Here is a 15,298-nt window from a genome sequence, read left to right as displayed (position 1 = left end):
TGCTCTTGAGAGAGCCACTGATGTCACCGCCTGGCATTTCTTCATCCATGAAATGGGTGTGAGATGTGCCTCACAGGGTTGTGAGTGAGCAGAATGTGACACATGTGTGAGTGTACTTGCACACAAAATGGACAATTACCTTTTAAATTTGTCTGCCTTTCCCATGTTTGTAGCTCATTAAAAAAGAAAAAAATAACCTGTATTTCTGACACAATGTCCTTTTATGGAGTGGGTCCTCTGAAGTTCTGGTGGCCACCCGGTGGCACCCTGGGAGATGGTGGGCCCTTTAGGAGGTGGGGCCTGGTGGGAGGACATGGGTCACTGTGTCCTGGAAGGGACACATGCTGGGACCTCAGCCCCTTCCTTTTTCTTGCTGCCGTGAGGCGAGAAGCCCTCCTCTGCCGTGCGCTCCTGCCGCGATGTACTGTGTTGCCAGAGGTCCAAGGGCCAGGGCCAGCAGCCGTGACCTGAACCTCTGACAGCAAAGTCAAGAGAAACCTTTCTTCTTTTCAGTTGCTTTTCTTGGGAATTTTGCCAGAGCAATGGAAAGCTGACTAACACGTGATCCTTCCCCAGACACATTTCAACACGTCCTTCATCTTTCCTTCTTCAAGGACCTTTAGTGGCCCCGTGCTGGTGGGGATGTCATTGAGCAGACCGCACCGGAGTCTCTCATCCCTGGGCTGGGATGCTGGTCCTCCAGGAGCTCAGGTTGGCCTCCTGCTGTGAACACGGCTCCAGCAGGATGGACGCTGACTCCCAGTGGTGCCTAACCCCTCACGAGGAAGCTCTGGGGTTCCCTTCCCTTCCCATGAGCTCCCTTTCCCAACAACTCGAGAAGCAGCCTGAATCTTTCAGAATGTCCCAGAGGTTGGGAGGCTTCAGACCTTATGTCCATGGCCTTGCAACAGGAACGCCAAGCCCCTCCGCTCCTCTTACCTCCCAGTGCTTCCCCATTCCCAGGACATCAACTGCAGGCGCCCTTGCTTTCTGGGTTCTGAGCCCGTTAGCTCCTTCCCTCTTCGCTGAGGCATGCTCACCTCTGCCCCCAGTGTCGCCCGTTCTCATCCTTTCTCAAGTGACTTCCTCACTCCACTTAGGGCTGCAGGATCTTACAGCACCTTCTCAGGAGCTGCCTCCACCATGAAACTCTCCTAGGGCTCCTCCATCTGATCTTTTCCTTCACCTCTGAACTTGACCCCTCTGACAAGTCTGCTGTAGCGCAGGGCTTAGCACCAAGTTATCCACTGCTTGTGGCAATGTTTTAGATGTCATTTTTGACCCTTAAGTAAGTGGAGAGATTTAAAACTCGACCATCTGAAAACTGGTGAATTGAGTAACTACTGTGCACTCTTAGTTATCAGGTAAATACGTAAGACATGGCTTCGTTTCTCTGATGGCTCATAATTTAATGGGAGACATAGACCAGTAATTGGAAAATGAAATGTATTGTTAAAAGTGTTATATAATAGGGGCTGGGGTTGTGGCTCAGTGGTAGAGTGCTTGCCTAGCATGTGTGAGGCACTGGGTGTGATTTTCAGCACCACATCAAAATAAATAAAGATTCACCAACAATTAATAAAATATTTATATAAAAAAGTGTTATATAATAGAGATATGTACGACGATGTCCTTTAATTGGAGGGAAAATGAGTGTGGGGGTGTGCCTGGGGAGGAGGGTTCTTTTATTGAACATCTTCAAGTTTCAAACACTGAGACAGGGATTTGGATGCAATGAGACCAACAAACAAGTGACTTGACAAGATCAGAGAAATTGACACGGTCCTTGGGTGGGTTAGCTCCAGAGGCCACACCATGTGCATTTCCATTGACCTGCCCCACAAGGATTGGCTTGGTAATCACTAGCACACCCTACTCTGCCACTGACCCTTGGATCCTTGTCAGTCTTGTGGTGATTTTCAGCCATTTGCAACTTTTATTCTACATGAACTTCGATTTTTCTGAGAATTACTAAAGTAAGACAATAAATGGATAATAGTGATAATCATCATCAACAACAAAAACAAATTCTGCTTTGTAATGTGAATAGGTCTCTCATTATTCATTTGCTGATTTGAAAGAGTGAGCTAACTTGTTTTTTAATTTACTATTTCCATTTTAAATAAGAGGTTCTCAGTGAGTGTTTGTGGAAGGATGGACGTGGAATACACGACTTGCATCCTGAGTTGGGACCAGGAGAACAGCTCACCACCTTCCCTTCTTGTCGTGCCTGGCACTTGAATTGGGGGTTGAAAAGCCATGGGGAATTGAAATGGGGAAGGAACCACTGTGACTCTTTTACCTTGCTATTTGGAGTCCTCCTGGAGAGGCAGACGGGAGGTGGCTGTCTAAAATAGAAGCAAAGAGGAAGAGAATAGAGGAATGGTAAAAGCAAACAAAATTGCATCAAGTCTTGGAAGGAAAGCTAACTCTCAGTTCTCTCTTTTTGCTTTGCTCATTTCAAGATTATTCAGAAAAGACCATGTAAGAGCCTGTGGTTTCTTCAGTGGACTACAAGGGACCAAAATCCATAGCTAGACCCACCAGGGATGGAAGACCGAGGAAGCCTGGAGGGGCAGGTCTTTCCCACTCTGTCCCCAACCCTCCCAGGCAGGCCTTGGCTTCTCCTAATGCTCCCTTGTCTAAGGTGTCCTGCTCGTCCTCCCAGCCCAGCTGATGTGCCTAGGCTCTGGAAGGTAGAGTGTGGGCAGAGCTGGGAGGTGAGGGCAGGCACTGCAGCGGTGGTGCCTGGAGGAGCACTTGCTCATTTCATAGCTGGGTTTACTGGCATCATGAGGTTTCATCTGTTGACTGTCAGTCTACCATCCATCAATCCTGTCCTGCTGGAGGCAGCGCCCAGGTCCCATGGGCCTCTGAAACATTGGTCTGTTCTCTTCCCTGCCTATTAGCCCCAGTCAATAAAGGAAACAGAGCCACAGATGGAAGTTGTTTGCTGTACGAGTGTGTCTGGGGGCCAGCGAGGCTGTGGCTGATGTCTCTGCCAGGAAACACACCAGCTGGTGATGTTTTTACGTCTGCTCTCCCCGGTTCTGATGGGGAGCAAGTGGGAGGATTGATGTGCTGAGCCTGCCTTATTTTCCCTCCAGCTTCCATTTTGGGTTTACACACTCTTGGCAGTTAGGGCTGCCCAGCTGCAGGCTCTGCTTCTCAGGCATCCTCCACTGAAGCTGTGATGATTGGCCCTTGGGGAAGAAGGAAGGAGGCGGATAACTTCCTGCACCTGCTCTGGCTTGCATGAGGGATTCCCCCTTCTCACCCATTAGGCAGAAACTACTTGGGACAAAGGGACTATTTCTAGCTTATTGTAATGGAACAAGAGGATTGAATTCTAAGTTCAGAAGGAAAGCTTCATGGATAACACAGTGCTGCACCTTGAGAAGAGACAACCTGGATCCCATTTCAAGACCATCCACCCGTCAGCTCAGTCACACCGAGTTCCTCAAAGCTAAAGGCCCATTTCAAAGTCTTTGGGCTATACAATTCTGAATTTGTAGATGTCTTAGGGTGAGTGACTTTATGAAGTTAAGGTCTCTATCTCTCAGTGTCCTCTTTTGTGGAATGAATAGATGGATAAATGAATAAGTCTCTCTCTCTCTCTCTCTCTCTCTCTCTCTCTGTTTTAATTCTAATCCCTGTAAGTTTTCCTACTTTTATAAATGCTATTAATTTGTATAAAAATTTCATGTGTTTCCAAAATTCCATTTTATAATGAGATGTTTTTAGCTTGAGTTTGTTACAGTTTCTCTTTTCCAAGTCATAAATGCATGTGTGAATATTTACATATTTATGTGTTGGTCTTTTTTTAAGAAGATTTTTAAATTTTTATTATATAATATGTATATAAAATATTATAAATATTATATATATTATATATATAAAATATTATAATATATATATATATATATATATATATATATATTTGTGGTGATTGAACTGAGGGCCTTGTGCATGCGAGGCAAGCACCTACCAACTGAGCTATATCCCCCTATGTGTTGATGTTTCATATCTTATTTTGAAAGACATGTGTCATCATTATGAAACTCAGATTGTCCAGGTTGGATATTGGCTTTGATTCATCAGTAATTCCAGCTTAAGCCAGTGGCTCACCCTTATTATATTCCAATTTTTCTTTGATAAGATGGACATAATAATAATAATGTCTACCTCTTAAGGTTGCTATGATAATCGATGAATTTATATAGTGAGTACTTACAACAATGTTATTATTGTGGGAAATGATTGAGAAATATGATTTTGGAGTTTTTGCTTTCAGGAAATTGTTTTCTGGTACCTGAACATCTTCACCTCATGCATGAGACCTCAAATTTTATATTCATGTGAAGTTTCCTTTCTTAATTTTTTTCCTTCCCCCCATTTTCCCTTTCTTCCTCCAGTATCTTCTCTTTACTCCTTCCACTGGGGCCTTTCTTTCTTCTGTCATGAGAATGAAGTCCCTGTCCATGTCTCTTTTTTGCCATATAGAATAGACGTTTATATACATATACACACATACACATAAGCATGCATACGCTTATGTATGTATTGGAAGTTATAATTGCACTTCCTTTAGGAACTGAGTTTTTCCTCAGTAAAGAGAAAAATATTAGTAAAATGAACTCCTGATTTGTTTTTTCTTAAATAGAAAAATAATTCTATTTAAGTGAAAAAGGTTGGGAAGAATGATCAACCTGTAGGAATGAGCGCATTTCCTATCCAACTGTTGTTGCCAAATACTATTTCTTACTGAGAAACTGAGGCTTCTTCCAGAAGTAGATCATTACATGTGTGGGATAGGAAATGCATAAGACAATTCTGGACCATCTTTTCACCTCAGAAGGCAAGGGAATACCAGAGGCCCTTGGGGACATGTTAAAATGACTTAAGAGCAATGGGAAGTAGTTTGTAAGGTCTAAAGATGAGCAACCTAAACATCAAAGGAAAGAATAGCTGCAATACATTGAAATACATCCTGTATGTAAAAATTCCTTGAACTCATAATGTTATTTTAGATAAGTAGAGGATTCACTGTTACAGTTGGAGAATTCTAGGGATTCCATTAATTATTGTGAAAATTAGTAAATAAAAGGAAAGATGAATCATTTTCCCTGTCTTTTTAGTCAAACATTAACTCAAGACAACCAAGTAGTCGATGTTAGAAAGTTTCTTTTTCTTTATAAAAGTATTCCTGATTATAAATTAAGGAGGAAATTAAAATAAAGATTATTATTATTATTAATAGTAATAAAATCAATAGGTGAAAAGCTAATGGAGAATATTATGAGAGATGGATTTGGCTGGTGACACTGATACCCATGGATCCATCTTAACATCATATAAATAGAGGTAATTAGGTATTAGGTGCTACCTAATGGAACCTCACCATATCATAAAAATTAACAAAATTTGAATGTGATCAAATCATTAAATCTACACAACAGTTTCCAGGAAATACAAGAGACAGAGGAACACGCTAAACAATACCTATGGGGTGCCCTTGGCCAAATGTAGAGTGAGAAGCCTTACCCAAAAAGTTACATGTTATGTCAACAAATTATTAGGGAAAACAAAAGAGGCCGAGTAAACCTATAGATAAAAAGAAATGAAGAGACATGTTAACTTCTGCCACAAAGATATGGATGAATGAGCGGGCTGGATATTTGATAATACAGTGGGGTTGTCATTATTTTTTTAGACATGTCGTGGTATTGTGAACATGTTTGGAAAAAGAGGCCTTCTCTCTGAGAGATATACACTGAAATATTTTTAAAAAACACAGTATAAATGGGATCTGCTTAGAAATTTGGGGATATGGGAATTGGTGGGGTAAGAATGAAAATGATTCCCCGTGAATTCACTACTTTTGAAAGCTGGAAATGGACACACAGAATTTCGTTATATGAGTCTCTTGATCCTTGTTTGTAATTATGTTTGTAATTTTCTCTAGTAAAAGTTTTAAAATCCAGCGAAAGCAGTGGTGGCCATACCCTGTTTTCACAGAGCTCTCCACACCCTGCTCCCCGAGCTCTTCTGAGTGCTCTGGACTCCGTGCCGTCCTGGCCATTGGCTGGTCATGATGATCTCTTCACCCAGGCCCTAGAGGGTTATGACTTTTTTGGACAGGCCGTCGGGTTTTGGTTTCCCTGTTGCCACTGAATGCTTTCTCCTTTCTTTTCCTTTTTCAAAAGCCAGCCTCCAATTGTGTTAAGGTTTAGACTTGGAAAGTCCCCCTGAGTCTCATGTTTTGAAGATTGGGTCAGAGATGGGGTTTGGGGAAGTGATAACATTATGAGGGCTCTGACCTCAGTGTGGATTAATCCACCGGTGGCTGAATGGACTAGTGGGAGGGGGTGGAAACTACAGGCCGTGGAGCATGCTTGGAGGAAGCAGGCCCTGGGGCATGCCCTGGCTTTCCTTGTTTTGGTTCGCTCCTCTCTCCCTGCTCCCAGCTCAGTGAGTTGAGTAACTTTCCTCTGCCAGGCTCTACCATGGTGCTATGCCTCATCTCATGCCTGAAGCAATGGAGCCAGCTGGCCATGGTCCGAACCGCTGAAACTATGAACTATGAGCCCAAATTAATCTTGCCTCCTCTGAGTTTTTTTTTTTTTTTCAGGTAATTGTCAAAGTGGAAAAAAAAAAGCTGGCTGACACAACCTTCCTTCATCACAGGCCTTGCTCCATCTCAAAATAACTTCACGCATGATGCTTTCAGGGATTTATAACTCACCCCTACTTTGCTCCAGATACCCCCTCAAAAAGATGTGAGAATTGTTCATTTTTTCCTATTCCAATGAAATAGGACCTTGGTGGTGGCTGACTTATTTGGGAAGGCAAGTGGGACTGTTAAGAGCGATGAAAAACATAGGTGCATGGGAAAGAAAGAAATCATGCTTCTAATATGACAATGTGGGTTGTGTGGAATAGACGGAAAGTCCCTGTTCTCCCACCCCCAGCTCTCTTCCCCTTCTTTCAAAGGAAAACTATGGGGTTGGAAAAGAGGCATTTTGGCATGGTGACAACTTTTCTGGAGGAGTTAATCAAAGTCATTCTTAGTCAATATGGAGGAGGGCTTTACAGAGAGCACCAGTCTAGGACAAGGACAGTGAGCAGCTGGCATGGTGGTGACAACAGCCCTGATTCTGACAGACCTGAGGGCTCTCCTGGGTCACAGACTTCCAGGTAAAACCAGAAAATTACTGCACAAACCAAGATAAATTGGCCACCCAACACTAAGACCAAGGAAACATTTCTTAAAAAGAATACAGGACATATCATGTGAATGGAAAAATTCTTTTTATCATTGGCAACAAGCCTGTTTTCTCCAGGAAAAACTAATTGCTATGACAACATATGTTTGCTCTTAATTACCTTGCCACAGCCAAAGCTGATTGGGAGACTAGCCTAGATTTGGAGTTCTCCAACTTATGAGAACACCTTCTGGGGTTTTCTACTCTAAAGCTAGTAGAAATCCAGACAAAGAAAATCTCCAGAAACACTTGTGAAAGACTTATAATTTCAAAATAGCATTGAAAAATTAATAGAAACAGTATAATTACTAAAAGAGTTTACAATTCCTTTTCAGTTGTCATTTTTGTCTTTGGGAAGATACTGAACATTTGTTCTAAAAGTCAGTGGAATAATTCTTTTCTCTGAGTGGGTTGCCATTAATTTCAAACACGATTTCACTTTCTTCATTTTTTTTGGTTATGAAATAAAGTTTATTGCTCACCCAGTAAAGGACAGTCAGTCATGTACAAGAATGTTCTCTGCAGAATTGTTTGGGATAAAAAAGAACTAGAAATAATCTAAATGTTCATTAACAGAGGAACTTGATTAATAGTAATGTAATCAAATCACAGAACAGAATACTGTTCACTTTATTTATTTTGATTTTGCCTTTTAGGATTTCTAATTTGAAAATTTAAGAACACATTGTTATGTGACTCCTATTTCATAAGGTTGCCCTTCCATCCAAAATTAACACAAAACTAATTTTGCGTTTGTAAGATGGAGAATAGATTCCTTTTGATCAGAACAAAGTAAGTAGGAAAGAACTAGAAGTGGAAATTGTGATTAATACAGAATGCATAAAGTTATGGGTTTTGTGGAAAGGTGTCATAGGACCACCAGACTACATCTAAAGCTGTATTGTAAGTGCATTTTTTTTTTAGCTAGAATTTCCATAACTTTCATTAGATTACAAAGGAGACTTTATTACCAAAGAAGATTAGGACCATTGTATTAGAGTGCTGAAGGGCTAAAGGAGCGACCAAAAATCAGTAAAACCACTGTTCTGACAGATACCTGCCATGCCCTTGATCCTGACATCCAGAACCAGCAACACCTCGAACTGGGATATGTATTGTACCCAATGGCATCTTAGGTCAGATGAAATACAGTAAATATTTGTGGAATTTTGAGATTATCTTTTATTTCTGTGCTTCTTAATAAGAAAGACTTGTCAAAAACACGGATCAATATTCTGTCAAAAGAACTTTGGATTCAGGGCCAGGAGACCTAGAATTCCTGGCCCTGACACTTTCAAGCTGTAGGAACTTTAGCACGTCATTTAGCACTTCACCTTCTGAGATCTAGGCTCATTTCCACATCTGCAGGATATAAAGGTGTAATCATCTGATTCTCAGAATTCCTCTAAAGACACCTGAAGTGGGAAGCAGGTAACAGGTGAGTGATTCAGGAAGTCCTCCACCTTCAACCTAGAATAGTTTTGTTAGGAGTTCTACAAATCAGACTTGTTCTTAAATTTTTGTTGGAAGTATAGTTTCTGTTATTTTTCATTTAACAGTGCCAAGTCACTTAATGTTTGAAAGATGATCAGAGTGATTAGAAGCACAGATGTTAGGTCAGATAACGTGCCTGCCTAGTCATTCTTGCCGTGTAACATTGGCCCAGAAATTATAACTGGAATAACTTTGGTATCTCCCTAATGGGGTTGGATATCAAAAAGATCGTTCATAGGAAAGGCTAATTTGATTTCTTTGAATTGCATGTAAACTAATTCTGTCCCTTGGGTTAATGAGGGTTAGTGAATGTGGGGGTCTTCATGCCTCTCCAAAGATTATCTACTTTGGTATTTGGTCTTCCCAAGTTCATCTCAGAATGTTTTATAGGTCTTTGGACCCATAGTCAACTTCTGAGAGACATTCACCACTGGAGATGACCTCAGCATTTTGGATGAGTTATTATTTGTTGCAGAAAATCAGAGGAGTAAGGAAGAGCTCTCAGAATGATCAGAAACAGCAGAAATGCCTAGAACTACAGACTGAAATTTAATTAAAAAGTATTCATTGTGGCTTGGTGAGGGTACACAGGTAATATGATGTGTTACTGGCATTTAGAGGCTGGGTGATTAACTAAGTCATCAGGGTGGGTACAAAGAAAAATAAGAGGCCAGGGACCCTAGAGGAAGGGCCAAGTTGTCTCATGGGTAGATCTGAGGAAGTTTCCCAAGGGAAATAGCATTTGAGCTGAACTTTGAGGGAAGATGGAATGATCACAGGTGGGAGGGTGGGAGGGAGAAGGGCTTCTCAGTCAGGTGAAGCAAAAACAGATTACATAACAATAAATAATTACATAACAATAAAAATAAAGCAGAGGTTAAAAAAATCTTCATAACATTGCTTCTTAAGAGTTAGGTACTTAATGAAGTACTTTATATGCACTATTTTCTTGCAGTTCATTTGGTCCTTAAACAACTCTATGGACAAGTTTTATTACTCTTGTGATTTGGAAATAAGATGTATCAATGCAGGGATATTGAAGGTGAAATGAATGGATCGTGAAAGCTATAACTGAATCAGTCCATCCTAGAATGAATGGACTGACTGGGTGGTAACTGTCGGCAGATGTGAAGCGTGGCTGGAAGAGGTGTGTCACTGGGCATGTGGCCTAAAAGGGGACATCTGCTCTCTGGTCCCTGTCCCTACCCTCTGCTTCCTGGCCACCATGAATGGAGCAGCTTCCATCTTCCATGCCTTCCTGCCATGATGATCTGTTTTACCTTGGTCCCAGAGCAATGAACTTAGACGGAATCTCTGAAACAGTGAGCCAAGATAAACCTTTCCTCCCCCTCTGAGCATTTGATCACAGAGATGAAAAGCTGACTAACACAATTACTATGTCTATTTTGTAGATGAGGAAAAGGCAATCATAGAGAGTGGAGTGTCTTCCCTACACTGGGAAGTGAAATAACATGGATTAGAGCTTAGAAGTTCATCCTTTTAACTAAATGTTCTCATCAATGATGAGGCCTGTCAACCGACTTGGGGCCAGACCATGGGTAGTAAGGACCCCTATGGGTCGTGCTAGCCATGGAAATCCTACTGGTTCCTGCAATGAGACAATGGCTTTTAACTGTTGTACTATTGACACTTAAGGCTGGGTGATTTTTTGTTCTTCAGGGCTATTCTGTGCTTTGTTCAGCAACATCCCTGGTCTCTATCCACTAGATGCCAATAGTGCTTCCTTCCCAAGTTGTGATAAACAGAAACGTGTTTGCAGACATTTCTAACTGTACCCTGGGGGGCAGGATCTCCTGCAACAGGGAACTCCTGTTGTAGGCAGCTTCATACAAGTACTGGTTTGATGCTCTGCACAGACTGAGCTGAAGCCAGCAGAAATTCTCTCTGCTGTGCACAAAATTGTCTCCAGCAAACTCTCAGCTTTGAAATTGTGCTTCTCAGCAGCTGGGGTCTTGATTTCCCCAAGGTGACTCACATAGCCCTTGTCTGTGGGAGTCAGTCAGTTATCTGTTCTGACAAGGCCCCTTGTGTGTTTGAGGGAGGTGTAGTCTTCGACACTTCAAAGCACGCAGGATGCACAATTAGGTCTCTGCATTGTGCTTGCCAAAGCATGACAATTGGAACACTTTGATCCAAGGTTGTTTTGTTCTGACCAGCATCAGAAGTTCTGAACCTTAGATTGAATAGTGAAATTGATTATATATTCCATTTGCTCTAAGCCTACCAACTTGTACCTCTGCTCATCTTTTCATTTTATAGGCCCACCTCCACAGGAAACAGTTATGTAACCTTCTTAATGGCATTTTCCATGGTGACTGGGCTTTCCAGAGTAGGTTGGGTGGTATAGCTGCATTATCAGTATCCCTGGGTAGGCCCAGTAGGAGTTTTTGAGGTTAGGGCTTAATTATAGAAATGAAAATCTCTGGAGACTAAAGCTGGGAGGAACAGCATGGAAGGCCAAAATTCAAAGTCAGAAGGGTGTCAGGAAAGTTTTTATAAATAAAAGTACCAAAAGCAGATCCTTGCCCTGGGATTTTGAGCCACACCTTTAAATAGGGGAAATGAGAGCAAGGGGGAAGATTCAGGATTGATGGGTGAAAACAGTCACTGCCATGAGGCATTTGTCAAACAAATGTTTCCTAAACACTCATTGTACAACAGACTCTGCACTGAGCATCCTCAGAGCCAATGCAGGATGCAAGCTTCAGCACCCAGAAATGGAGGTGGAGAGAAGCTGAGTCACATGCTCAAAGTCACATGGCTGGAATATGGGAGGACCAGGGCTAGCACTCAGGTCTGTCTGATCCCAGAGCTTAGGATAGGAATCACTGAGGTCTATACCACGTTCTGAGCAGTGCATGCTCCTAGGGTGGGCCCTGGGAGGGCTGACATGATTTAAAAGATCAGGGAAAAGGTGAATCAGATACTTCAGATACTTATTTTAATCATCCTCTCAGGGGGTGAAGTCAGAGAAGAAGAAGAAGAGTGCCTTGGTCACCACTGCTGAATCACAGCCATGGCGTGTTGGTGCAAACCTCCCAGGAATACAGCAGAGGTCCTGAACCCTCATTCCTCATCTCATGGCCTATACCCCAGAGGGTGTATTAGTTTGCAGAGGTAGCTTTCAAAAAGTACTCCATACTGTTTGATTTAAAGAGCTCTGGAGGACAGAAGTCCAAGGTCAATGTGCCACACCATTGGTTCCTTCCAAGGTCCATGAGCAAGAATCTATGTGTATGTTTCCTAGCAACTGGGGGCTGCTGGTCATCTTTGGTGCTTCTTGGCTTGTCGATGCCCCATCCTGATGTGTGCCTTCCTTTTCTCAAGGAGTTCTCCCTGTGTCATGTCCACCTGTGTCTACATTTCCAGACACGAGTCATATAGGATTAGGGCCCACCCAAATGACTTGTTTATTTGCAAAACCCTACTTCCAAGGAATGTCAGGTACTAGGAGCTAGGGAATCAATGTATTTTTGTGATGATTGTGGAGGGATGCAACTAAGCTCATAATGACGGAATCTCAGTGAAGCACACCGTTGTTATGGTATGGGCTCTGGTCAGGGCTCTTCTGTGAGCTGAGTTGGCTATGTGAGATAAGTGCAGCGTCTGTGCCCTTTGAGACTTTGAATGGAGGTGCTCCACTAGTCTCCAATGTCCTCTCCTGGCCCTGCTCCCCTCTTATTTACATTAGCCTTTTAGATAATAGTGAGTGGGAAAAAAAAGATAAGAGCAAGTAGGACTAGCAACACTGGGAGAAAACAGAGGGAAGAGTGATCATTTTACCTGTGATTTTTTTTTTTTTTAGGTACCAGGGATTGAACTCAGGTACACTAGACCACTGAGCCCCATCCCCAGCCCTGTTTTGTATTTTATTTAGAGACAGGGTCTCACTGCCTCAGTCTCCTGAGCTGCTGGGATTACAGGTGTACCACAACCAGCTACCTGCGATTCTTCTCTCTCAGCAATGCTATCTTCTTGCCTTCTGATCCCTTTGTGTGAGCTTGAAACTCTATTCTCTTCTTGGCCCATCTCATGGAGATTTCTTTTCAAAAGTAATTAGGCTTTCTTTTCCTCCCTGGCTCCCTCTCCCTATGTTGGAGGAGGGGAGATAGAGTAAAAGGAAGAAGCCCAGCTCTTCTCCAGGAAATAGGGTGTGGGTGTAATGTACTTGGAGAAGGTTGGAAGTTGAAGCTTTCTGTACACGTTGATGCTTGTCTGTCTTCCTTTTCCCTGTCCTCCTGGTGTAGAAGGACAAGAGTGTTCAACCCTCAGGCAGGATTCAATCCAGAATGGAATGTGTGGGTGGTGGGAGCTGGGGAAGGAGGTGGGCTTTCCAATGTAATACCTGTGTCCTTCAGGCTCTGCCAGCTACAAGCAGACAATTGTTTTTAGAATAGCTTGTTTTATTTTGGTGTGAAAATGTCCAATGATCCAGCTGTGCCAGGATGTTTGCATTTTGTAGAAGTGTTGCCATTAAACACCATCTTTAATTGACAAAATGGCAAGGGAGAGAGAAGGAGCTGATATGTTTTCTTTCTTTCTTTTTTTGGAGTACTAATCATTGAGCTGATGTTCTTGAGCTTCATCATGGATCGCTTCATCATAGATCAGGCACCATATCAGGGCTTCTGCACACACTGTCTTTATTGCATTCACCTCAGCCAGGGAAGCAATTATGACAGGTCCCACTTTACTGATGAAGATTCATGAGAATGGGAACAAATTTTACACATGCACATGAGAGAGCACTAATCTCTAGGATATATAAAGCACTCAAAAAGCTAAGCACCAAAAAAACAAATAACCCAATAAACAAATGGGCCAAGGACCCGAACAGACACTTCTCAGAAGAGGATATTCAATCAATCAACAAATATATGAAAAAATGTTCACCATCTCTAGCAATTAGAGAAATGCAAATCAAAACTACTCTAAGATACCATCTCACTCCAGTCAGAATGGCAGCTATTATGAAGACAAACAACAATAAGTGTTGGTGAGGGTGTGGGGAAAAAGGCACACTCTTACATTGCTGGTGGGAGTGCAAATTGGTGCAGCCAATATGGAAAGCAGTATGGAGATTCCTTGGAAAACTTGGAATGGAACCACGATTTGACCCAGCTACCCCTCTCCTCAAAAAAGTCTATACCCAAAGGACTTAAAAACAGCATACTACAGGAACACATCTACATTATGTTTATAGCAGCACAATTCACAATAGCTAAACCGTGGAATCAACCTAGATGCCCTTCAATAGATGAATGGATAAAAAAATGTTGTATATATATATACACAATGGAATATTATTCAGAATTAAAGGAGAATAAAATTATGGCACTTGCAGGTAAATGGATGGAGTCGGAGAAGATAATGCTAAGTGAAGTTAGCCAATCCCCAAAAAACAAAGGCCAAATGTTTTCTCTGATTTAAGATGCTGATTCATAATGTGGTTGTGGGGGACATGGGAGAATTAGCTAAACTCTAGATAGGACAAAGGGGAAGGAGGGGAAGGTAGGGAACATTAGGGTAGGAAAGACGGTGGAATTAGATGGACATCATTACCCAAAGTACATGTAAGAAGACATGAATGTGTGACTCTACTTTGTGTACAACCAGAGATATGAAAAATCGTGCCCTACATGTGTAATATGAATTATAATGCCTTCAGCTGTCATATATAACAAATTAAAAGAATTTTTTTGGGGGGGTACCAGGGATCAAACTCAAGGGCACTTGACCACCCAGCCACATCCCCAGCCCTATTTTGTATTTTATTTAGAGACAAAGCCTCACTGATTTGTTTAGTGCCTTATTTTTTCTGAGGCTGGCTTTGAACTCATGATCTTCCTGCCTCAGCCCTCTGAGATGCTCGGATTACATCACCATGCCTGGCTAAAAATATATTTTTTGAAAAAGTTAAAGCAAGAGGAAAACTCTCCCCCTCCCTTTAAACAGAAAGCTGTCATTTAAACTATTCTAAATTTTTTGAGGAGATCCAAGTTCCCATATACCATTTTCTTTTTGTCTAAAGAACATCCTTTAGCATCTCTTATAGTGAAGAGGTCCTCATGACTAAACTCTTCTATTTTTTGCTTATCTGAAAACACTATAAATTACCCTTTACTTTTGAAAGATTTTCACTGGAATACAATGACATTTTTTTTTTCATTCAGCAGTTTAAAGATACTTTATTGTCTTTTTTCTTGCACTGTTCATGATATGAAAGTGGCAGTCATTTGTATCTTTGTTTTTCTGAATGCCAGGTGCCATTTTTACCTGTGGCATCATTTACGATTTTCCTCTTTATCACTAGTTTGTAGCAATTTGATGCTGTTGTGTATTGGGAATGTTTTCTTTCTTTCTTTCTTTTTTTTTGCATTTTTTTTCACTGTATGTGTATGGTTTTATTCCAATTTAAATACAAATTCAGCCATTTTTTAAAAATATCCTTTCCTATCCCCCTCCTTTCAAACATTAGTTGCAATTATATTTGGAACACCCTTTATGTTTTTTTGGCT

This window comes from Urocitellus parryii, chromosome 10 (genome assembly GCF_045843805.1).
Source record: "Urocitellus parryii isolate mUroPar1 chromosome 10, mUroPar1.hap1, whole genome shotgun sequence".
Lineage (NCBI taxonomy): Eukaryota > Metazoa > Chordata > Mammalia > Rodentia > Sciuridae > Urocitellus > Urocitellus parryii.
Note: the sequence above shows the minus strand (reverse complement) of the source record.